The 25,320-nt window shown below is 44.6% G+C and overlaps 1 protein-coding gene and 1 non-coding gene across 2 annotated transcripts in view; both read left to right on the top strand.

Moving 5' to 3' along the window:
- LOC126259854 (uncharacterized) overlaps window positions 1–25,320 on the top strand; it is a 433,950-nt gene that overhangs the window by 327,984 nt on the left and 80,646 nt on the right. The gene's annotated exons all lie outside the window — the stretch shown is intronic.
- Trnat-ugu (transfer RNA threonine (anticodon UGU)) lies at window positions 16,420–16,494 on the top strand. Its single transcript has one exon. It is a non-coding gene; the product is annotated as a tRNA-Thr (tRNA).

Below are 25,320 nucleotides of genomic sequence, written 5' to 3'. Positions count from 1 at the left end.
ATAAATAACTAGGTTTCTGATAAACAAGTTATTACTTTTCTGTTCCGCATGCTCACCTCTAACGTAACAAAATATACGATTCATGCTGTGAGAAAACTTGATGAAAAGCATCTGAAAATGTCAGTGACACAGTTGTCTTGTGTTCACGTAGGTCTTCTCCTACACGACCCTGAAAACTGAGTCTGCTAAATAGAGCAAAGTGCTGTAATTTTTGCTTCGTTTGAAAAGTCGTCTATTATGACTTTGGGAAGGAAGTCGCCAGCCAGATAATGTTTTTATTGTTAACTCTGTGTAAACTTCTACAGTTCTTCACGTCGGTATTTATTCGGGCTACTCATACATTTTGCCTTCCGAGCAACGTAAATTCTGTACATTTTTACTAAAAAACCTCGGTAAAACTTAATCTCAACAGAACTTATTTAGCACCAAGTATCCTGCAGAGATTACTTCAAAAAGCGAAGAATGTTGTCCACTTATGAGAACATTCTCTCGTATTATTCAAACACAATTAGAGAATGTTCTTCGCATTAAGCAACTTCCCCCATCCTTCTACTCAAACTGAGAACGTTCTCGGGTGATGTATATTCTTCGAGTCACTTTATTTACGTGAAACCGAGAATGTCCTCCAAATTCCGATAGGAGATATGTGTGTGTATCCCAGAGAACAAAGCTGTTGTCATGATGAGAGATAGGAGTCTTCACAGGATACTCAGCATGAAGATTGGAACGGGCGACACTTGGTCGCCGAGACCCGTGTTCATTTAAACCTGAGTGGGTGGGCCTACGTCATGGTATGAAATTACACTCAAAAGTCAAAACACCACCTCCGACCTGAACTACACCCTCCACACACTGCGGGTGAAACTTTATGATTTGGCAGCCGGTGAACTTGACGCCTTGCATCTTTTGAAAAGAGGCAATATCGCGACTCGTCAGACCACATTAGTGTAGTCGATTCTCTGCAAGAAGACGCCTGACAGTTGCAGTGGGCTGGGCGCAGCAGCTTCGCGCGCCTACTGCAGCCAATCACGTTATGCGATTTTTTAAACGTCCATATGGTAACGCCTCAGTATTGCCGGGGCTCCTACAGACGGCTGTTGGTTTCGCCTGCAGCCGTTAGGGCTTCACAGTTGAAAGCTGGCAACAGTGCTGCCAGCGAACAGGGTTCAACTTATACCGACTCGACTATAGTCTCCAGTCAGCTGCAGTCCAGTTTGTTTTGTTTGTCCTACTGAAGACATGCACTTTTGTGTGCCACTGTGGGCAATGGCCGTTTCCGAGGCAACCCGTCCCCAATCTCCATTGCACGCAGTTTCAATGTTCGGTCGGAAACTGGTTGAGATGGAGCTACGTTCACTGACGGCATCAATTCCTATGGGGTTGGAAACGGATTATCAATGACAAGGCGTGAGACTCTTATCCGGTTCCTGCCCGTTAGATGGTTCAAATGGCTCTGAGCACTATGGGACACAACATCTGTGGTCATTAGTCCCCTAGAACTTAGAACTACTTAAACCTAACTAACCTAAGGACATCACACACATCCATGCCCGAGGCAGGATTCGAACCTGCGACCGTAGCGGTCACGCGGTTCCAGACTGACGCGCCTAGAACCGCACGGCCACACCGGCCGGCCCTTGCCCGTTAGATGTTTCGATAATGCGCTGTTCTTTTCCCGTGAAAAATGGCTACGAGACTTACAGTTCTTGTGGACTCGTAAGACAGTCAACGTTGAAGCTCCAACAGATCGGACAACTTCACTCACGGTGTTGTGTTGAACACGTCCAAAACACAACAGGACCAGTCTGTCAAGTTACCAGGTCCACTCATCGTAATGAGCTGATTCCATTCAACTGAGGCTCACAATCACACCACCACACCACTTACAGCCACAAATTAATTCAGCCGGAGGTCACATGACTGTCGGATACGAATTGTAGACCATCTGCAGCAATCCAAATCGATCACTGTGCTACCCTTTTAAGAGGGTAACTAGTACTTCGTCCTGTGCGCTTACGTGGCTGCCAAGCGCTTCTCTTCTACAATTGACACACAACGTAGTGGGCAGAATGCAAACAACTTCGTGTTCAGGGTAACCGCAGCTGTCAAAGTACATCTTGCGGAATGAAAACGGTAAACAGCTATGTGTAAGTTCCTTTATTTCAAACCACAACCAGTTTTGTAGCTTAAGCCACATTTTCGGATGGATATATAAATTACGTACCCGCCGAGTTAGCCGAGAGCGCTAATGCGCTGCTTCCTGGACTCTGGTAGGCACGCCGGCCCCGGATCGAATCCGCCCGGCGGATTAACGACACCAGTCTGGATGTGGTTTTTAGGTGGTTTTCCACATCCCGCTAGGTGAATACCTGGCTGGTCCCCTCGTCCCGCCTCTGTTACACGGCTCGTAGGCATTTGAAACGCGTTCGCACTGTTTCACGGTTTACACTAGATACAGACGGCTAGGGTACACTACTTCCATCCCAAGGGGAGCGGGGTGGCAACAGGAGGAGCATCGGGCCACCCCCTGAAACTAACATTGTCACTAGCCATAGTAACACCCCATACCCGGCAGTAGATGGAGCGGGATCCAGATTCGACAACAATAAATATGAATTACGTCATATGAGACGTCAATGTGAGCGGATTAACGACACCAGTCTGGATGTGGTTTTTAGATGGTTTTCCACATCCCGCTAGGTGAATACCTGGCTGGTCCCATCGTCCCGCCTCAGTTACACGGCTCGTAGGCATTTGAAACGCGTTCGCACTGTTTCACGGTTTACACCAGATGCAGACGGCTAGGGTACACTACTTCCATCCCGAGGGGAGCGGGGTGGCAACAGGAGGAGCATCGGGCCACCCCCTGAAACTAACATTGTCACTAGCCATAGTAACACCCCATACCCTGCAGTAGATGGAGCGGGATCCAGATTCAACAACAACAAATATGAATTACGTCATATGAGACGCCAATGTGAGATAGTGTACAAACATCTCCATAAATCAATGCGCATTACTATTAGCGCTATAAGATTAACCCAGATCTAAGTTATACAATACTACCTGAGGTGTGGAAAAAATCGAGCAGAGTGGTACAGTTGTAAGACATTGAACACATTCGGGAAGACCGTGGTTCAGATCCATGACCGGCTGTCAGTAATTAGATTCTGCGCGATTTCCTGCAGTCGCTTAAGGAAAATGCCGGGATGGTTCCTTCGTTAAACGACACGGACGATTACCTCCCCCAACCTGACCTGTGCTTTGTTTCTAATCACATCGTCTTCGACTGGACGTTAAACCCTAATTTTCTTTCTCATCCGGAAAAATGCACTCGAAAGAGAAAAAACGAAAATCTTGTGCAATTAAGCGTTCGAAGATCTGCAAATTAACAGACTTTGATAAAATGCTAATATCTCTCTCTCTCTCTCTCTCTCTCTCTCTCTCTCTCTCTCTCTCTCTCTCTGGTGCGTAGCGGTGTTTCGGCGACAGTTGGACATGATCCTCCCCCCCCCCCCCCCAGCTCTGTGGCGCTGCTGGTTTGACGTACCATTTTCGGTGTGATCACAACTGAATAGAATAAGTTAGGGTGAAGAGAACGCGAGATTGGCTGCCTAAGTAGGGAAAACTAACGTTGTCGAATTGCGATTGTGGTGCGAGGAAACTTAACGTCGTGGGATGCTCCAAAAGAGTGTGTGATGGTGTTTCAACAGATCTCATGGTGGCAAATGAAATTTCTCTTGTTTCTAAATTTACGTGCAAACATTCAGATTATTAATTCGTACTTGTATTATGCACTTAAAATGTTGCAATTTTATGTCTGTGTTCTTTACAATCGTGCTGTAATCACCATATGAAAAACATCATATATACATTCTTCCATAAAAATATTATGGTACACTACGACTGAGTCCCCACAAATGTATTGTTGCTTCATAAAATGCTCAGCTACGTTACTGGGAAATTTTCATTCCACATTTCAAAGATCACCACCTTTCTCTTGGCCAGTACTAAAACTGGTTCTTCCTGCTACTGTCGACAAACAACATTTCTTACAGAGGAAGAGAGAACCATCCAAATTAACACATGGATTAAATCTGGACTTCCATAGCTTTTCCGCTTACAGCACTCTACCTGCGGCGCAAGCAGTAAGTAACCACTGTTTGTCCAGGGTTCCAGAAATAAGGAAAATTCGGGTAACGATTTGGTGATACTGGAGAAGGAAGACTAGATGGAATGCGACAAAAAGGGAGAAGAAATCGGCTGTGTCCTTTACAGAGAAAATATTCCAGCATTCGGCTTTACCAATGCAGCAAAACCGCAGGAGAAACATATCTGTATGATGTAATGGGAACTGGAATCCTGCTCTTCTCGAGTGTGAATTGCTGGTTGAGTGTCGTAGCTTATCGATACTCCCGCAGCCGGAGCCTCGAGTGGCGCATTGAACATCGATACCAATGAAGAACTCCTGGCCACTGACCAGTGAAGACCGCGAGGACAGTGTTATAAGCGGCGGTTTTCTGGGTTCTAGTTAAAGATTACTTTAGTTGCTAGCTCGTGCTGAATGTTACAGCGAGTTGTTGATAGTTAGCTTTACCGTAAAAAATTCGGACCTTTGCTTACAGCTAGCCAGGACTGCCAGTTGTCAACAGTGTAGCATTTCTTCACTCACGAGCTGAGTGCAATACATTTATTTAAAGTGCACTTGTGTCAAGTAATCTTTCGCTTGCCTGTCCAGATTCCTAGGGCTACAGGTCCTTTGGCCGCCTTCCGCCCATCTATCCTTAGCAGGGAGGACGTAACATTTGACTCTTTGGAACATAACGGTTACCGACCCGCAGCATAACAAGGGTGTTGACAGAGAGATTGCTAATGGATTATGTTCCCTTAATCCCAGTGGCTCGATTTTTCTCCAGTACACTTTAATAGTCGTGGACCTTACGTCTAGCGCGAACGAAGGTCCTCTAAGCTACCTCGGACGCATGTTAGTATTCACGACCGTTAATGGTGTACTTTTGGGTGTACAGCCGAATTGTTGTTTCCATTTTTGGTCAATATTTCAACGACGACCCCGTCTTTTTCAGGTGCTGCGATTTCTGCTATTCTGAATACTCGCTACCTGGACTCCAGTCAGATTGTCAGCTGTTGTTGGTCTTGCGCTGCTGTTTGTCTTGCGCTGCTGTTTATAGTTGATTGCGGGTTCGATGCCCGATTCCCACTAGGCCCTGCGATGCTCTTTCCTTTTGTAGAGTCCCCGGAAATATTCCATTAAAGGCAGAATCCCTCGGCGTATCCCAGCCCTGGATGCGATGGGCGACGGGATCTGAATGAACTGAGTGCCGGAAGCCAAAGCCTTGTTTAAAGGAAACCTCTGCCCTTGCTTGTATTTCCTACATCTTTATTGCGACGGACTGTTTTAATTACGCTGTTCCAGAAACTTAGAGTTTGCACCTCGATACTAGTCTCATCGTACTTCGTTTCATGCTTATATCCGGGGCAGTGCTCGGCGACAGGTGCTTTGTCTTGCTTTGTTTTAGTCGGACATATCGCTGCTGTTCCTGGCATCTCACTTCTACTATTCTGATAGTCTGCCCCATGTAAGACATACATTCGAATGGTACACGGTACACACCCAGCCTTCGCAGACCAGGAGTGTTTTTAATATTAATAGAAGGCTTCTTATCTCTATAGACGGGAGTGAAATACACTGATTCCATTTTTTCATAGGGGTCTACTGATCTTGCGAGTTACTGGACCAGCAAAAGAGAAATAAGCGTTTCTTTACTTTTGTTTCTCTGTCTCAATCTTGACCTATTTCTCAGGCATCCTTGATTTTGACTGGAACGGCCGCTCAGTTTGACTACCTGAACACCCATTTCTTTGGAACACTTTCCATAGGTGTTATAATCAGCAAGGCCCTCCAAATAAGAAAGTGCTCGAGCTAAGTGGACCAAAATCTCTAGCTACCTGCCCTATCACAGCAACTACTGTCATCTGTTAAGTGCGTAAGAAAGAGCGAATAGATGGATGTGAGTATACGGAAGGTATGTACTTCCCTAAAGAGGAGATGTCCTTGACTATTATTAATTCCCCTCATTTTAGTAAATGTTTACTATCCTAAAAACATAAGGATATTGTGAATTCCTCAAATCCCCTCACCTCTTTCTGGTACGCAACTTTGGAATACTCAGCGAGAATCATCTTTTAAATCTTCGATCGCCATAGCCCATAATTTTCCTCAGTCCTGCGAATGGCTAGGATCGAATCAAAGACGTTTAAATAGGTGTTTAACGATGGAAACTTCATATAATTAAGACCTTATGATGATAAAGTAACGATACTGCATGCCACAAATTGTAAATTTTTGTTGAGTGCCAAGAAGATAGTGCTGGCAAATTTCACAGATAAATGAGCAGCAAGAGGACAACTATTAAGCATACGCGCAGTTGATTGTGAAACAGGTACGAGGTTGCAACGAACGTGGCGAAATGAAGAGAGCTGAAGGGAAGCAGGGGCTTGCAACAGATCGGCTTTGCGCCTTGTCTACGCTGTATAGGCAGCGCGCATAGCAGAGACGTGGTCCATGGTTGCCGACCATCGTAGGCTGTAGACAGACCCTCCATTCATACTCTTCTAACATATCTTAAAAACATTCATAGAAACGATCAACATCTTTATCATTCGAAAATGATTTACACACATCCGCGCGATTACGCTCTGCTCGGAGATATCCGGTTCGGTTCCTGGTTGTAAAACAAAATTTTAGTACCAGAGTTTGGCAGGCAAGGAGAGAAGTAGTATCGTGCAGTTCGTGACTTTGTACCATCCTGGATAAAATTTCAAACCCCTCCGCAGTGGCTCGGGAAGTGAAATGAGTGTGTTGATGCGATTCGTCCGTCCGGATGAGGACGCTCAAGTCTCTCTCTCTCTCTCTCTCTCTCTCTCTCTCTCTCTCTCCAGTCATCACCACTTAACAGATTCACATGACACAACTCTCATACTTAGCGAAGGAAAGGTGCCTTTGAGCGCCAAGGAAGAAATGTTTTCCAGTTGGGCATACGAATTTATTCCCCATCGTCTCCCTATCAACACTTTCATACGACATTACACTTATACCTGGAGTGACCAACTGAATTACTGACGGAATTAGCTAATGCCTACGCCCCGGTAGTCTTCAGAGCGGAGCACCTTCACAGCCTAAACGTCTAGTGAAAACCGCCGACAGACGCTTTTGTTTGGCAATACTCGTTGCACATAGCCTCATGTGTGCGAGAGCACTTCTAAACATACGACTGGCAGTATGAGCTTCCGTTGATATTTAAATATTGTCTATCGTGCCTTCTTCGCAATTACGTTTTGTCGTCCACACACGGTCGCTCGTTTAAACTGTCGTATTTTATTGCAGAATTCCCTAGATTCAATGGACTTACTTGCTAGCAATGAAGTCTAGCGACCGTCGCTCTTTCCTCTTCCCTTCTTTTCGTAGAGAAATTTAATGAATTTGATATCAGTTACTCACGCGCGTCCTCGAAGACATTTCTACAATCACATTGCTACTTGTATTTCAAAACAAAGGAGTACTCGATCGAACTGGAACTATTGAGCTACGTGGTCAAGTTGTTATCCTCACACATTGAGACTATAATTTGATCTGTCGAGTAATATCCGATTCCTTTCAGGAAGTACTAAATGATACCAGCGCGAGCTCAAAGCGTTTTGGAAAAAAATTATCTTCACGAAGTGTCATCTGCACCGGGAAATCGTTTCATCAGATAGGCATTGTCAGGTAGAAAGCCTACTACTTGGAAAAAGGAAAGTTAGAATAACTGTTCTGTAGTAAGTTAGACGATCTGAGAATAGGTAATTCAGCCTATTATTGCGTTACTCTGTGTACTGATTTCACGTGGGTAAACTGGCGGGAAATATAGCCCTTACTACTGTGAAGAGAACTGGGTTCTACCGGAAAAATAGAATGCTTTCCCAGTTTTACAAAAATCGGAGGATGAAAATTAATATCGGTAATGTCGGAACTAAAATCAGAAAACGAGTTAGTGTGTTCATTGTCAGCATCTGTTTAATATGTATACTGAAGAATTACTAGATAGCATGGAAGAAAAACAAGGCAAATTAAAGTCAGTAATGGAAAGAGACTGTGTAAGATTTGCTGACTATGTAGTGTTGTTGCAGAGTCAGAAAAAGAAATAAAATGTTGCAGGTTATGGCTTTTGTACTAAAAAAAAGAAAAAAAAATTGTAAGAAAATCGGAGGCGGGGCGTCGGTTACCAGAGCATGGAACAACTAGCTAGCTGCAGACGGTGCTTAACGAACGAACTTGGCGAGTGTTATTAGAAGATAATAAGTTCCGTTTTACTCTCTCGAAAATTTGAAGGGTGTAGTTCTTGTGTGTATTCTTTGCTTTTTTGTTATCCTGTGTTCTTTAAAGAGTAGATGCTAGAAAGTACACGGAGACGCTGAGTTTTTTCGGTGTTTGTTTCCCAGTGCTGTGGTCGGATTACTAGTAGGGGGTTGATTACCAGTACTGAACTATATTAACCGTGTCTCACTTGTCAGAGTGAGGCTGGATACCCTTATTTCGAATGACTGATGGTGTAACCGAGCAGAGAATTAATCGAGGCCTGGCGGCAAACGTTTTGTAGACAGTCTACGAAACGATACATCACGTGATTTTTCTCGTGCACCCCACGCCGCCGAGAGTGCGTCGACTCACCGCGGCCGCGAGTGGGATTTCGTGAGATGCTACAGAATCTCCTTGCACGTCACGGGTGAGAACTTTTCAGTACGTGCGAGGGAGGAACGTATTGGCTGACTCATATTCAGAACTTAAGCTTTCGTAATTGAAATACTAAACATTTGTCCTACAGCGCCTCTCTTGTAGCGTCTGTCACTTGGTTGAAAATCTCCATATTATGAAATGTGCCGCTCTTCCCTGGATATTTTCTGTCTCCTCTATTCCCAGACTGTCGAGAAATAGTCAAGAATCGGGCGATTTTGTAAGCCACTTCTTTCGTAGGTGAATTAAATTTTTGCGATAGTCTTAAGTCACCTGCACGACATCTGTTTTTCAACAGTTTTTATTACGTGGCTATTATACTGTAGGCCACTTCGGACAGTTACTTCTATTTTACAATGGTTATTGTTTTCAGTGCTTTGCCGCAAATACTGTAACAATACTGGTTTTCTTTGCTTATTTGCTTCAACTGCTGACCCCTTCGCCAAGCGTTGATAATCCGCAGATTTCTGCTTTCCTCTAGTCTTCTGCCGTTGCAGCCTTCCTATAGCCAACATCTTTGTTTGCGAATAGCCTCGCAGAGCCTGCAACGATACCACTGAATCATTTATTTAAACAGTAAACTGTAACGGCTCTGTCACATATCATTTGGGTACTCCTGAAATTACATCTATCGATCCTGTCCAGCTAACAGCGACGTATTGAGTGCTGTCTGCAGGGGAGACCTGAATACAATGACAAATTTGGTTTGATATTCGGTACCCTCGCATTTTGTCTAACAAACGACTGTGCGGGACGCTATCGATTGCCTTCCTGATGATGTACACACTGGCTCCGGTTGTGCCTCATTGTGGCATGCACGTCGATGTCCTGAGACTTCACTGACAGTCGGATTCTGTGCGGTTCAAAACCGTTCTCTTTTACGCGGTTTCCGTAAATCGCTTCAGCCAAAGGCCATATTGGTTAGCTAACTTCACCGCTGCCGGTTTACTAAGCCATTTTATAAAGTTTTATTTTCCTTCCTCCCCCTCCCCCCCCTTTCCCGTATCTACCGAGCGAGGCAGTGTGTCATCGCCATTATACACTAGTTTTTTACTCGTTTGTTTTATTTGAATAGTTCGTTTCTCCCGATCTCGTAAGAAGACAGCTTCAGTGCAATAAATAGCGATATTAAAAAAAAAACCGCGAGTGGGACGGGTCTTCAAAAGCATTTCCCCGTTCGTCCACCGACGAAATGGAAGCTCAGTTCAGCGATGGGTGATTAGTCGCAGTCTGATGACGTACTGGGGTAGCTAAAATGTGAGAACAAACTTTATCTACTACCCGGGAAAGGGTTACCGACTTATTAACTAAAGTCAGTAACCATTTATAAAAGAGATCTCAAGAAAACAATATTTGCTTATTAACTATGCCAAAGTAATATGCAATCATTATTATGTCTGTATTAACAAAACTAGTTGACGTTTACGATGTGAAGGAATTATTCTCGAACGTACACGAAAATGTAGGAGTGGATATTCAAAGTATGAAATCTACTCGGCCATAATCTGCTCACTTCCGTGTATGGCCGAGCTGCGTATGATAGTAATGCACATCACAATGAGCAACGCTACGTGCATAGACTAGCAATAGGATACACTTCAGTGTCAAGTCTTATTATATCTCTGAATGCGTGATCTGGAAACCATATGTTTGTATGCGGTACGTAGTCGCTAGTGTTTGAACTGTACGGTTGTACTGTATTGAACTGGGGACCTAGAAACTACGGAGAGGCTTCGTCCCCGCCGTAGCCATCAGTGGTACGCAATCCCACAACAGGCTACAGCAGTCCACCCACCCCACCGCCGCCCCACTCCGAACCCTGGGTTATTGTGCGGTTCGACCCCACCAGTGGATCCACCCGGGAACGTCTCACACCAGACGAGTGTAACCGCAAATGTTTGTGTGGTAGAGTAATTATGGTGTACACGTACGTGGAGACAATGTTGGCGCAGCAATCGCCGACATTGTGTAAATGAGGCGGAATAAGGGGAACCAGCCCGCATTCGCCGAGGCAGATGGAAATCCACCTTAAAGACCATCCACAGACTGGCTGGCGCACCGGGCCTCGACGCTAATCCGCCGGGCGAATTCGTGCCGGGGACCGGCACCCCATCCCGCCTGGAAAGCAGTACGTTAGACCGCACGGCTAACCGGGCGGGCACAGTACGTTTACTCGCACAGGATGCGGTGCTTCATAAATGAAATCTTCCTTAGTCCAAACGATAGCAAGATTTGCCTGCTTGTTTTCACGCGTAGCCTGGCTGCAGAGGGGAAACAGGCTTGCGGATGTTGGTAAGTGACAAAGAAACTTTCGTGGAAGTGGCTAAGGATACGCAGACGATCGTCAATTAATCACAGAAGTAAGCATTGCACTATGTATTCCTCCTCGTTGGAGTCTTCTTCCTGCCGAAAGTAAATCTCTGACGGTACAGTACTGTCGCTTATGATTATTATGGAATGTCTTGCAGTTCGCACCCAGCTTACCGGCTGACGTAATTCAAATGGCTCTGAGCACTATGGGACTTAACATCTGTGGTCATCAGTCCCCTAGAACTTAGAACTACTTAAACCTAACTAACCTAAGGACATCACACACATCCATGCCCGAGGCAGGATTCGAACCTGCGACCGTAGCAGTCGCGCGGTTCCGGACTGAGCGCCTTAACCGCGAGACCACCGCGGCCGGCGGCTGACGTAATTAACTTGTAGCTGCGCAGCCCACCCTGCCGCTGGGCTCCGTGCCAGGCAAAGGTTAAGGCTACTGTTGTATCATTAACGTATCGTAACAGCCAAACAACAAAACAGGTTCCCTGTGTATGTGATTCGTCAAAACAATAGACAATAGGCTATGACCTAAAACTACATTTAATACAATTTGTAAGCTCTGTGAAACTATAGACGGTAAAACTCTGCGATACGCATCAAAAGGGGTCAGAAGGAAAGCGAAAGTTAGACAGAGCAGCAGAAAAACCTGTCGCAAACATTTTGTCTGCGTGAAGTGTGGGTAATGTTAAAGCGTGCTGTCGAGATTTGACCGTATTAACAAACCACAGAAGGCAATAATTAGTCAGTCTGGTAACCTTTAAATCCCTTCTATACCAGTATTCGAGGATAATGGATCACAACCGGAGCTACCATCTGATTCATTGATAAAGTGCGCATCAGCATTCATGAAGCCACCCAATTCCGACGCATGCACCTTCGAGCGCGAGCGGGCACACAACGTACCCGACTGCGCGATTCTCAGTATGGCGGGACTAGACAGTTTACCTACACTGCTTTATTCTCAGCACCTAATATACTCGACACAGAAGCGCCTGTAGATATTATTTCTGGAAATTCCCATATCGGTAGTGACGCATTTTTTCTTGTAAAAGCTTCTGTAAGACACTAAACACGACCGGTTTCTGCTCCTTAATGGTTATCCGCGCCAATAGAACACAAATCTACTCCATACATCTTCACAGCACATACTCGAGACAAAACCACAGAGCACGAACGGATGGACAGAGAAAGCGTCTTCGGTGTTTGGTAAAGCAGAGAAGACTTTTAAACGCCTTAGCGTGTCCCATTTCGTCAGTCGTGCTAGAATAACAGCGAAATAACTAAACACAAGTAGGGATATCTCAAATGGTGTCAGAACTAGTTGTGTTGCTACTTTGCGCGTGCCGAACATTCGCTCCTTATGAAGGCTCAGGTTCAGGCTGGACTTTCTCATGCGCCAAACCGAACGGCAGACGCCAAGTTGCTCCCTTCTAGTACAATGGAGCTTCCCTGCCAGCGATGCTAACTCGCTGGAGCAAAAAAAAAAAAAAAAAAAAAATAAATAAATAAATAAATAAATAAAAATGCGTAAGGGAAGATTCCATCTGTCCAAGACAGTATCGATGTCTGTACTCTTACAGAGGCTATGATGAAAGATTCTGAGAGTGTCTACAGAGAAACTTTACAAGGAGAATGAAACCTGGTAATGGTATTCAAGGAAGGCAGGATTGGTTACGATTGTGGACGGGGCCGTAATCGGTTACTATTGGTTCCCTTTTGCAATTACACACGAAAAGTGTAATTCCAGACTCAGCAATGAATAAAGATATCACACGTTATTAAAGAAAGAATAAACAACTGTGTAATTAATAGTGCTTTCAGTGCGTTACAATTTACCAAATGACCATAAAATACAGACACAGTAAATGTTTTAAAAAAAAGCCAATGTGAACCCAATTAGAATTTTAAGACAAGTAACCACAGTCACGGCTGAAGGCCTTTAACGCCAAGAACGGCAATTATAAAAATTTTTAACAAACATACTGTAAAACAGCAGTGCACTAGCAAGGTTAATTTAAAAAGACAGGCAACTGATCACCAAACGGCTGAGACAAAATGATGGTAAACGTGGTAGCAGACGTGGTAACGCCAAGAATGGCAATTATATAAAAAAATCAAAACATACAATGAAACAGCAAATACAACAATAAAACACAAGGGCCAGTCACAGACGGTGCACCAGGAATCGACCTCTGAGTAGCTACGGCTAAAAACACTTTCGCGAGCGGTGAGATAGGCAGCCAAGGGTTGCATTCACTTCACAAGATGGTAACTCAGACTAGTGGCAGTCTGACGAATGACTAATGATAATCTTGCTAAGGCTACTTGATGTCCAATAAATCAAATGCAGAGATTTAAAAATACGCCAAAGCCGGAACCGGCGGCCTGGACTCCGTCTTCAGAATACTGTGCTTAGAGCGCCCGGAACGAGAAAGGAATCACTACCACCAGAGCAGAACAATCGCCAACCAATCTACAATCAAGAAAGGTCTCAAAACTACACGCCTCACCGGACAGCAGCGGCAAGGCGAGCAAACGTACACTGCCGTTACATACACTAACCCTCAGGGCAGGTAACTGGGGCGTTAGCGGCCAAGAGGCAGGAAAAATACGGCTGGTTGAACTTAACAAATAGTAACAAACTGAACGCAATAAATAGTTATTAGAAGCCCAGGAAAGCTAATCAGATCCGCGTTCCCCAAGCACTCCACTCGCTGCTCTTCGCCCCGGAAACACTACGAGCAGCAACACGAATCCAAGTCGCTGGAGAACGGCAAGATCTCACAATGGTGGTTTCTCTACTTGAATCCAGTGTTCCCGCACTGCACGGACCTGGCTCCTTCTGAGTCCCCAACAGAACTGGCCCACTGATACGGCCCGCAGGAACGACGACGTTGCCCCAAAGATAGGGTCACAGTTACTACATAATCGATAACCGCCGCTGCTGCCACTAGCAGACAGGCAACGCTTGCGAAACCAAGTGGCGCAGTCAACACGAGACGAAGACAACCGCAACCATGTCAACTAAACGATACGGTCTGGCCTCCAACAGAGGACGGAAACCCTCAAATAGCACCAACGCGAGCCGCAGCACGGCTCAGAGAACAGCTCGATTTTGATCTTTAAATTTTCTAACTTCGTTTCACTTCATACAGGAGCAGCTCCCTTACCAAGCTCGCTACATGAAAACAAACAACTTCCTGCCGCGTGTATCAGGGGGAAGATCGCAGTGTCCAGCTTTTTTCACGTGGTGTCCCTCCTTCCGCCTGTTGTCCGCGCGTATACCGAACTCGCTCGCTCGGCGACGTGCTTTCTCGGGGAACAATGCATCCCAGCCCGGCAGGGGCGGCGCGAGTTTCCCGCCGGCGCCGCATTTGCATTGGAAATCTGCGCGGAAAAACTGGCATTAGTTCTGCCAGGCACGGCTATCAGAGCTTGACGGTCGCCTATCCTCCCCGCCGCTGACCGCCTGGGTTCCCCGCAACTACGCGATCGCGGCGAACCTTGCTGCTATTAAGGGCACCCACCTTACCTCTGTGGGCACCAGTGGTACTCGGTGCTCTCACATGGGCATCAGTCCATTCTTAGGGCAACATTGTCGCAAGCCAAAGTAGCGTTTGCCATGCCGCTTCACGATCTACTACGTGGCACAAGATTGTTGGCATTACTAAGGAACCATTTTTCGTGGCGTATTACTGCACGACTCTTTATCAGCCTTGAAATTTTTCGTTACGTAGAGACGAACTCCATCAAAACCGATCGATTCAATGGCATCACCACTAGCAAATGTCGTGTGCGCGGTGTAATTCAAAATGAGTCTACCCGCATCGGAATCCGTCCGTTCCAGTGCACAAAATATTTCATCACCTCGTCTCTCCCGAAATTTCCCAGGAATTCTGCAGTTTTTATCTGGTGAAGTGAAGTGCAAGAACGCGTCTGCAGTAAGCAAATCTCTCACTCTGAAAAGACTATACGTCGACTATAAACAGAGTTCGGCATCAGAAAAGTCATAAACTATTAAATCATGACAGATTTATTATTTTTATTTATTAGTTACTACGTGTAGATATGAACTTCACACTACAAACTGCGGTAGCCCGTGTTATTAGTATTGTTGTTGCGAAACTCGCTGAACTATCAAAATGTTACCTTCTTTTATGAACTGTTACCTGAACAGACTTGAAACCCAGTACTGCACTCTACTAATTAACTACTTAAGAAACCGCTCTAGCGACACCGATCACATGATTCCACTTCTACCTGAAGCATCCGTCTTTACAGCGGAGCTGTCGACCATCATGGAGATCATTTACTATGGAATCAGGAGATGAAGCTCATCTTGATACTCTCGGGTTCCCAAAGCGTTTTGATTAAATAACTAAATCCAAAATTCGGCAAGCAGCCTAACAGATAGTTTTGGGTATGTTGGAGAACATCACAGAAGCGAGGATGAGTGACATAGACATCGATTTTCTATGGATGAAAGGACGTGATGGAATGTGACCGTCATGTGACGTTCGACATTCGTATGATGCGGGGACACAATGTTAACCTGTACTTTTACACCGAATAAAAACTCTAGTTTCTGGAAGTTGTGATCAGGATAAGACCGATGTGGCCGATCTGAATCACATAACACTGGCGTGCACAAAGTAAAAGTAAGCACCAGAAGTACCGTACAGAAAACTTGTTGCAAGGGGGTTTTCACCTCCCTACAAGTGCTACTCTACAGGTGTGATGTGTAAGTAGTACCGTTCGATATCGGAATATGAAGATAGTAACTGTTCCGAAAGAACTGATACCAATTATGACCATGCAGCTTCTCTAGAAAGAAATGATAATTCAGTGGGACAGTTGAAAATGTGTACCCCGACCGGACTCGAACCCGTGATCTGCTGCTTACATGGCAGACGCTCTATCCATCTGAGCTACCGAGGGCACAGAGGATAGGGCGACTACTTCCGACGATAACCACATTCCCAACTGTCCACAACTTACATTCGTAATGTTTGAGTATCATTTCTTTCTGGAGAAGCTGCGTGGTCGTCATTGGTATCTGTTCTTTCGGAACAGTTAATATCTTCATATAGTTAAAGTCTACTCGGCCATTGACCTCCTTCTGCGCGAATGCGCACACTTTGCCCGAACTCTTACGGGAATCGTCACCTTAGTTGGCGCATGTAATGAGTGAATGGGGAAATATCCTTTAGGAACATTACGAATGTAGGTTGTGGACAATTGGGAATGTGGTTCTCACGGGAAGCGTGCAAGGGATAAGTTCCTGCAGTCGCACTATCCTCTGTGCCCTCGGTGGCTCAGGTGGACAGAGCGTCTGCCATGTAAGCAGGAGATCCCGGGTTCGAGTCCCGGTCGGGGCACACATTTTCAACTCTCCCCGTCGATGTATATCAACGCCTGTCGACAGCTTAGGGTCTTGAATTATCATTTCGTTAATGAGATAATGTCAGTCGTAAGTAATAAAGATTCATGACTGTTACTGTTCTCTCTACACATCCAGCAGTCGCAGACAGTGACTCCGTATGCGGAGCGCTACGTCACCCCCAGCACTCGGCATCGTACTGGGAAAACATGGCCACTTAATTCTGGCAGATGTTCGCTCTGGTCTTCGTGGTTTTTGGCACGTAAGGTGTAGCCCACCGGATGTGGATGTGCTCCTCTTGTTTAGCTGGCACTGCAGACCATGACCTGGCATACTGTCTTCCCATCTTCTGCTGGAGTGGCGCATAAAGCGGGGACCGCTGCTATTCATCTGGAACGCCACGACAAACAGTTGCTTTGTAACTCGGGGAGTCTTTCCTTTTTCTCCGAGCCAGGGACCGCGATTCAAATTGCTAACCGCCCATTTCGGCTTAGGTTATATGTCCTCCCGAGGTTTGATAGTTATTTCATTCTCCTCTACTGTATCAGACCATTTAGACGACCTGCTTGTGACGCTCTCTGTTTATTACTTTGCCAGTTCTCATAGCGAAATTTTAGAAGTGTTGTCAGGTGCTGCGATAGTTTCCGATGAACATATGTAACGAGAGAGGCTTTTATGTGACGTATAATGTTATGGTCTTGCGTTCTTCAAATTTCGTATTTGAGTGGACATTCTCAGATACCAACATACGAGAGGCCAATGTGCCGAAAACTGACCAGATATATTTGCACATGACAAGGCATCCGTTTAATGCGGCCGTGGAGAATCATCGTGTGCGTTTGACGTACAAGTGAGTCACATACAGTAACCGTCCCTTTACCGGTTTAAACTGATCACAACATACAAACGTCACTTCCTATTTGAAATCCACACAATGAAGAACGAACCAACAAAGAACAATAAAAAAGACTGCGAACAAATTATTACCCTGGTGTGTGTCCATTAGTAGCACAGCTGCGAGATACGTAGCAATAAATATGCTCGTATGTAAATCGGTAGTTTCTGTGCTTAGACAATCAAAAAAAATTGTCTTGTTATGTGGGGTAAATAACAACACCATCTGTAACTTGACCCGCACCTTCACTTTCGGAGGCTTTTCCGGTACATATCCGTCCAATTTTTCGGCAAATATCGATACTTAAGGATAATTGAATGCTACCTGATATTTTGTTGGTTTTGTACATTAACTAGAGGTAATACAGGCTCAAAACGTATTTCCACCAGTTTTTAATCCGAGGATGTTAGCAGTTACTTGGTATGCAACTCGTATTCGCTATTCGTTCATATAAACAGATGTAAGAGCTACTAAAGAGAAGTAGGGATAAAGTACCCAGGGCGGGAAAGTTGTCCCCAAACAGTGCTGCTGCCTGCCGAGAAGTGGTCGAACTACACCACTGTTGTTGTTAGTGAGCGTGACGGAGAAAGCTTGATCTGTTATTTTTTTTAGCAAAAACTTTTGTGATTTCCAGTCGTCGGATGTAAGGTATATCGTTTATATTGTTCTTGTTACCTCACTCATACGTAGAGTAATACTGCTTTACAACTGTAAAGTTTAAACAACGCCGTTTGGTCTACAAATGTAGTTGGATGTTTTTTCCGGTTTGATATTTTTGTCTATGAACCACTAATTGTGGTATCCTGTCGACTCGTGTCTTATAGTGTGTTTCTCGGATAGCTAGACAACATACAAGCAAATCATATTAATGGAGCTTATTATAGTTATTGAATTGACAATTCTTAACTTTGATTTACAAGAACGTGCCGCAAGCAATTGGCGACATGCAAATAATCAATGTCCTTCAATGTATACAGTTTGCATGAAAGCAGTCAGTAACAGATCACAAAAGTTCATAAGTCACGGCTGTTGTAGTGCGACTCTTCCAGTCCGGGTCTGCTAGCGCGGCGGCGGCGGCTAAGCTGCGCGTCGCTTTTATTTCCTTCGTCTAGAGGCCGCCACTGTCGTGGTGACGTCCTAGTCAGCGTGCTATTGGCTGACGTCGTCTCACAGCCCTCTCCGCTGTACAGTTCTTGATCCCCGTGCCGGCGCTTGTTACGCTGGAACACGAATGTTGACATGGCGTCCGATCGCGCAAGGTGTTAACGCCAATAACAGTAAGTTACTTCCATGTTGTTGTTGTTGGTTTGATGCCGATCTCCATTCAACTGTATCCTGTGCAAGCCTCTTCATCTTCGAGTAACTACTGCAACCTACGTACATCCCTCTGAATCTGCTTACTGTATTCATCTCTTCGTCTCCCTCTACGATTTTATACCCCCTTTTCCCTCCATGCTTCCCTCCAGTACTAAGTTGGTGATCCCTTGAGGCCTCAGATTGTGTCTTACCGATCCCTTCTTTTAGTCAGGTTGTACCACAAATTTCTCTTCTCCCCAGTTCTATTCAGTACCTTCTTATTAGTTACGAGATCCATCCAATTAATCTTCAGCATTCTTCGTAACACCACATTTCAAAAGCTTCTATTCTCTTCTTATCTAAACTGTTTATCGTCCATCTTTCACTTCGTACATGGCTACACTCCAGACAAATACTTTCAGAAAGGACTTCCAGATACTTAAGTCTATATTCGATGTTAAAAAAATTTTCTTCACAAACGCTTTTCTTGCCATTACCAGCCTACATTATATGTCCTCCCTACTTAGACCATCAGTTATTTTGCTTCCCAAATAGCAAAACTCATTTACTACTTTGAGTGCCTCATTTCCTAATCTAATTCCATCAGCATCGCCTGATTTATTTCGACTACATTCTATTATCCTCGGTTTTTGCTTTTGTTAGCCGGCCGGGGTGGCCGAGCGGTTCTAGGCGCTACAATCTGGAACCGCGCGGCCGCTACGGTCGCAGGTTCGAATCCTGCCTCGGGCATGGATGTGTGTGATGTCCTTACGTTAGTTAAGTTTAAGAAGTTCTAAGTTCTAGGGGACTGATGACCTCAGAAGTTAAGTCCCATAGTGCTCAGAGCCATTTTTTTGCTTTTGTTGATGTTCATCTTATATCCTCCTTTCAAGACACTGTCCATTCTGTGCAGCTGCTCTTCCGGGTCCTTTGCTGTCTCTGACAGAATTACAATGTCATCGGCGAACCTCAGAGTTTTTATTTCTTCTGCATAGATTTTAATTCCTACTCCGAATTTTTCTTTTGTTTCCTTTACTGCTTGCTCAGTGTACAGATTGAACAACATCGAGGATAGGCTACAACCCTGTCTAACTCCCTTCCCAATCACTGCTTCCCTTTCATGCTCCTTCACTCTTATAACTGCCACCTGGTTTCTGTACAAATTGTAAATAGCCTTTCGCTACCTGTGTTTTACCCCTCCCACCTTTAGAATTTGAAAGAGAGTATTCTAGTCAACATTGTCAAAAGCTTTGTCTAAATCTGCAAATGCTATAAACGTAGCGTTCCTTAACCTGTCCTCTGTGAGAAGTCGTAGGGTCAATTGACTCGTGTGTTCCTACATTTCTCCGGAATCCAAACTGATCTTCGCCTATGTCGGCCTGTACCAATTTTTCCATTCTTGTGTAAAGGATTCGTGTTAGTATTTTGCAGCCGTGACTTATTAAACTAATAGTTCGGTAATTTTCACACATGTTAGCACCTGCTTTCTTTGAGCTTGGAATTACTATATTCTTCTTGAAGTCTGAGGGTATTTCGCCTGTTTCATACATCTTGCTCACCAGATGGTAGAGTTATGTCATGGCTGGCTCTCCCAAGGCTATCAGTAGTCCTGACGGAATGTTATCTGCTTGCAGGGCCCTGTTTCGACTTAAGTCTTTGAGTGCTTTGTCAGATTCTTCACGCAGTATCATATCTCCCTTCTCATCTTCATCTAAGTTCCCTTCCGTTTCCATAACATTGCCAATGTACAGACCCTTGATATTCTCCTTCCGCCTTTCTGCTTTCCCTTCTTTGCTTAGAACTGGTTTTCCATCTGAGCTCTTGATATTCGTACAGGTGGTTCTCTTTTTCTCCAAAGGTCTCTCTAATGTTTCTGTAGGCAGTGTCTGTCTTACTCCTAGTGATATATGCTTCTACATTTGCCCTCGAGCCATTCCTGCTTAGCTGTTTTGCGCCTCCTGTCGATATATATGTATATATATATATCTCTAAATCGTTTGTATTCCTTTTCCCGTGCTGCATTTATTGCATTTTTATATTTTCTCTTTTCATCGGTTAAATTTAATATCGCTTGTGTTACCCAAGGATTTCTACTAGCGCCCGTCTTTTTACCTACTTCATCCTCTGCTGCCTTCAATGTTTCACCACTGGAAGCCGCCCATTCTTCTTCTGCTACTTTTCCCCTGTTCTTGTCAGTCGTTCCCTAACGCTCCCTCTGAAATCCTCTACAATCTCTGGTACTTTGTTTATTACGGTCCCATCTCCTTAGATTACTGCCTCTTTGTAGTTTCTCCAGTTTTAATCTGCAGTTCATAACCTATAAATTATAGCCAGAGTTCACATCTGCCCCTGGAAATGTCTTAAAATTTAAAATCTGGTTCCTAAATCTCTGTCTAACCATTATATAATCAATCTGAAACTACAAGGTCTCTTTCACGTATACAACCTTCCCTATGGTTCTTAAACCAAGTGTTAACCACGATTAAGTTACGTTCTGCGTAGAATTCTACCAGGCGGTTTCCTCTTGCCTTTCCCCAGTCCATATTCACGTACTTCTTTTCCTTCGCTTCCTTTTTCTACTGTCGATTTCCAGTCCCCCATGACTATTAAATTTTTGGCTTCCTTGACTATCTGAATAATTTCTTTCATCTCGTCATTTCCTCCTCATCTGCAGAACTAGATGGCATACAAACTTGTATTATTGTGGTGGGCGTAGGCTTCGTGTGTACTTTAGCTACAATAATTCATTCACTATGTTGTTCATAGCATTTTATCCGCGTTCGTATTTCTTTACTCATTATACCTACTCCTTCATTACCCTTATTGATTTTGTATTTTTAACCTTGTATTCACGTGATCAGAAATCCTGCTCCTCCTGCCGCCGAAATTCACTAATTCCCACTATATCTAACTTTAATATATTCATTTCCCTTTTTAAATTTTCTAACCTATCTGCTCGATTAAGGGATATGACATTCCACGCTCCGATCCGTAGAACGTCCGGAGACCCGAATCGGTGAGCATTTTACCTCCGGAATCTTTCACCCAAGAAGATACCATCATTGTTTAACCATGCAGCAGAGCTGCATGCCCTCGGAAAAAAATTAGAGCTGTAGTTTACCCTCGCTTTCACCCGTTTGCAGTACCAACACAGCAAAGCCATTTTGGTCGATGTTACAAAGCCAGATCAGTCTGTCGTCCAGACTGTTGCCCCTGCAACCACTGAAAAGGCTGCTGCCTCTCTTCAGGAGCCCCACATTTGTATGGCATCTCAACAGATACCCCTCCTTTGTGGTTGTACTTACGGTATTGACTTCTAAACCCTTTTATGTACAGAACAATCATCCTTCGTTCTATGCCTTCGTCACGATTTTGAATTTATTATTTCGTCTCTGTCTATATTCCGCAAGCTACCATGCGGTACGAGGTGGAACGTACTTTGCGTACTACTGTCATCCCCCTCCCCCTTTTTTTCCGTCTCAGTCGCGCATAATCCGCAGGAAGGAAGATTGCTGGTAAGTCACAGTGGAGGCTCGAATCTCTCACATTTTATCTTCATGGTCTTTTCTCGAAATGTACGAAGGAGAAAGCAATACATTGTTGACCATTCTAGGAACGTACGCTCTCGGAGCTCTAACAATAATCTAAACCGCGCTGCATAACGCCTCTCTTGCTACGTCTACCACTGCTGTTGGTTCGATCATTCGTGACGCTTTGGGAATTTCCATATGAACTGTAGAGAAACGCGCCGCTCTTCTTTGGATATTATCTGTTTCCTCTGTCAGTCAGATGTGCTACGGATCCTAGACAGAGGGGCAATATTTAAGTATTGGTCGAACGACTGTTTGGTAAGCTAGTACCTTTCTTTATGTACTAAATTTTCTGAGGATTCTTCTAAGGAATCTGTCTGGCTTCTGCCTTACTCGAGATTAATTTTATGTGGTCGTTCCAACTTCAAATTGCTCCGTACGTTGCTATAACATTCCCCTGGGGCACGTCCGAGGTTAGTTTTGCAACTGAAGACTCTCCGTTCAGAATGAGACGATGAGTTCTGTTTTCTAGTAACTGTTTAGCTACATTTTAAACCTTCTCTGTTCTATTATATGTCGCCTAATAGAAAAACCCGATTGTAGATGACCTGCTGTAGCGGCTAGATACTATTTCAGACAATATTGCATAAAAATGCCCAGAAAACGTTCAAAAACCAGGACAAACAACTGGGGATCCTGTTGAGATGGCACCGGCCACATTGCTCCCTTAGTTAGGGAAAACTGGTAACTATGTAAGCTTTCAGGCTCTGAGCACTATGGGACTTAACATCTGGGGTCATCAGTCCCCTAGAACTTAGAACTACTTAAACCTAACTAACCTTAGGACATCACACACATCCATGCCCGAGGCAGGATTCGAACCTGCGACCGTAGCGGTCGCGCGGTTCCAGACTGAAGCGCCCAGAACCGCTCGGCCACACCGGCCGGCAAGCTTTCAGGAAAACAGATATTGTTCCCATATATTTTCTTTTTCACTTAAATATATACGATGTAATACCTTACATTAGGTAGTCTCAAATCTTTTAAGCAGCAAGCTTTTATCAATAACCATCGCTTGGTGAAAGTTCAAATTCTCTTTCAGTAGCCACTTTACCCCAGTCTCCCATATTGCATAGTGATAGACTAAATGGAGCGTTATTGGAGAATAAAGCTGATGTTTCACCGCTTCAGGAAACGCCAGACGTCATGGGAGAAAAACGGTAGATTATCAGCTACGTTTTCAAGAGCTGCACCTATACAGATAGCCTTTCTTATCCTGCCTCCGTCTTATTCCAGCGGGATTGTAGTTGCCCATTCTTGTGAGCATTCGCTATTTCTCAACTCCCGTGACCTCGGCGTGGCTATGCTTATAATCTGGCGAGCCGTGGCGGTAACAATCCATAAAAGAGGCGTACATTTGCCGATTGACGCAATGCGTTTCCTGCGTGAGAGATATACAGTAGCACACACAAAAAAGATGCTGCGTTAACTTCTCTAGAAGACAGAACTTGATGTAACGCTCGTGCGGCTGAATTCGTACCTAAGAATTTAAGAAAGATACGAAAATATACTAAGCAAATCAATCTCAGCCTCAAACACAGAAGGCGTGAAGTCTCGGTAGCCTACAACTCTCTCCGTGTTAATTGATTTGCCCAACATGGTCAGTTCCTGTACGGACTGGAGGAAGCAAAGAAGTGCTGACTCACGCAAAGCACAGCTATTTACTTACACATTTGCACCACAGCAAACGCAAGTGTCTGCGTGCCTGACCTCCCATGAAGCATTTACTGTGTCTTTTATCTTCGGAATTCTTGTCCGTTGAGATGCAAAGCCAGTATTTCTTTACAGTATAAGTTAACATCGAAAGCATAATTCAAGAATGCACTTAAAACAATAGTTAATCGTTTGACATATTACTCAAAATCTGGTTAATCCGTCCGAGTGGTAGTTGATTAACCAAGTGAAAAATAATAGCTGATTACGGTTTACCATGTAATTATTTCCTTCTTGCTTGAAGGGGTGCCAACAACGAAACAATCAGGAAATTCCGTACGTACGGATCGTACTAGAGCTTGGGTAGAAACTAATTCATCGCAGTTAGCCCCTTTTAATAACACACTTTCCTACTTTAGACTTGTTTTCCCGCATGAATTAAATTTTACGTGTTATAAAACTCAAATCGGACTCATCGAAATACCGATAAAAGAACTCCTTCAAAAATGGAAGTACAGTTCTAAACTGAGTTGTTCCCTTACATTTGTGTAGAGAGGGAGAGGTAAGCGCATAGCTACTTATTGACCACTAAGGACGAGAGAGACTGCAGTGGACATTTCGCGTCGATGAACGATTGACTTTAAAGAAGCTTCAGTGTTGGAGAAATAGTGTTCACATTGCATCGCATCTGTTACGGCACGTGACTTGGACGAGATAAGATCTTGGGACTGGCCGTTAGTCCACATAGAAAGCACAAAACATTGCTTTTGGTAATGCCCAGATAATCGATCCCACATGCGAAGTCGTACATGCTCTTGGATTTTCACTCACCAACATGTACAGGGTTTAGTGGAAGCACTACTTCATGGGTAGAACAGCCGTGAACATGGTCGAAAGCCAAGTCACCTACCTATGTGTGGCAGGACGGCATGTGGTAGATGTATTAGTCTCCGTGCTGGACGACAACATGTGGCCAGTCATACTAGTCAGAATTTTCTTCCCGCACCGGTATACGGGCATTGTAGCCAAACGCGAGTATCGCTGCTGTCAGAAAATGAAGACAATCCTGATCGTAGCAGCACAGCTCAACATATCCCCCGTGCAGTTCAGTAGTACGTGTTGCCTCTCCAATCTGTGGCTTTTGCACGCTATTCAGTCACCTCAACATGGGTTGAAGTGTAATTGCAATACGTGTGCGCTTAGACACTTTACGGCAGCGGGGAAGTCGCCGGCTGCATAGGCAGTCTCCACAGCGACGCGGTTCAAACGTTCAGTCGCTGTCGTGAGACAAAATGCGTTGAAGATCAGTCTCGTTGTGGCCACCAGCTGATGACACCTACTCACAAATTATGGCTCATAGGTACCCACAGGAGAATACAACAGAGCTACG

Source organism: Schistocerca nitens, chromosome 5 (assembly GCF_023898315.1).
Source record: "Schistocerca nitens isolate TAMUIC-IGC-003100 chromosome 5, iqSchNite1.1, whole genome shotgun sequence".
Lineage (NCBI taxonomy): Eukaryota > Metazoa > Arthropoda > Insecta > Orthoptera > Acrididae > Schistocerca > Schistocerca nitens.
This window is presented reverse-complemented; position numbering and strand designations above follow the sequence as displayed.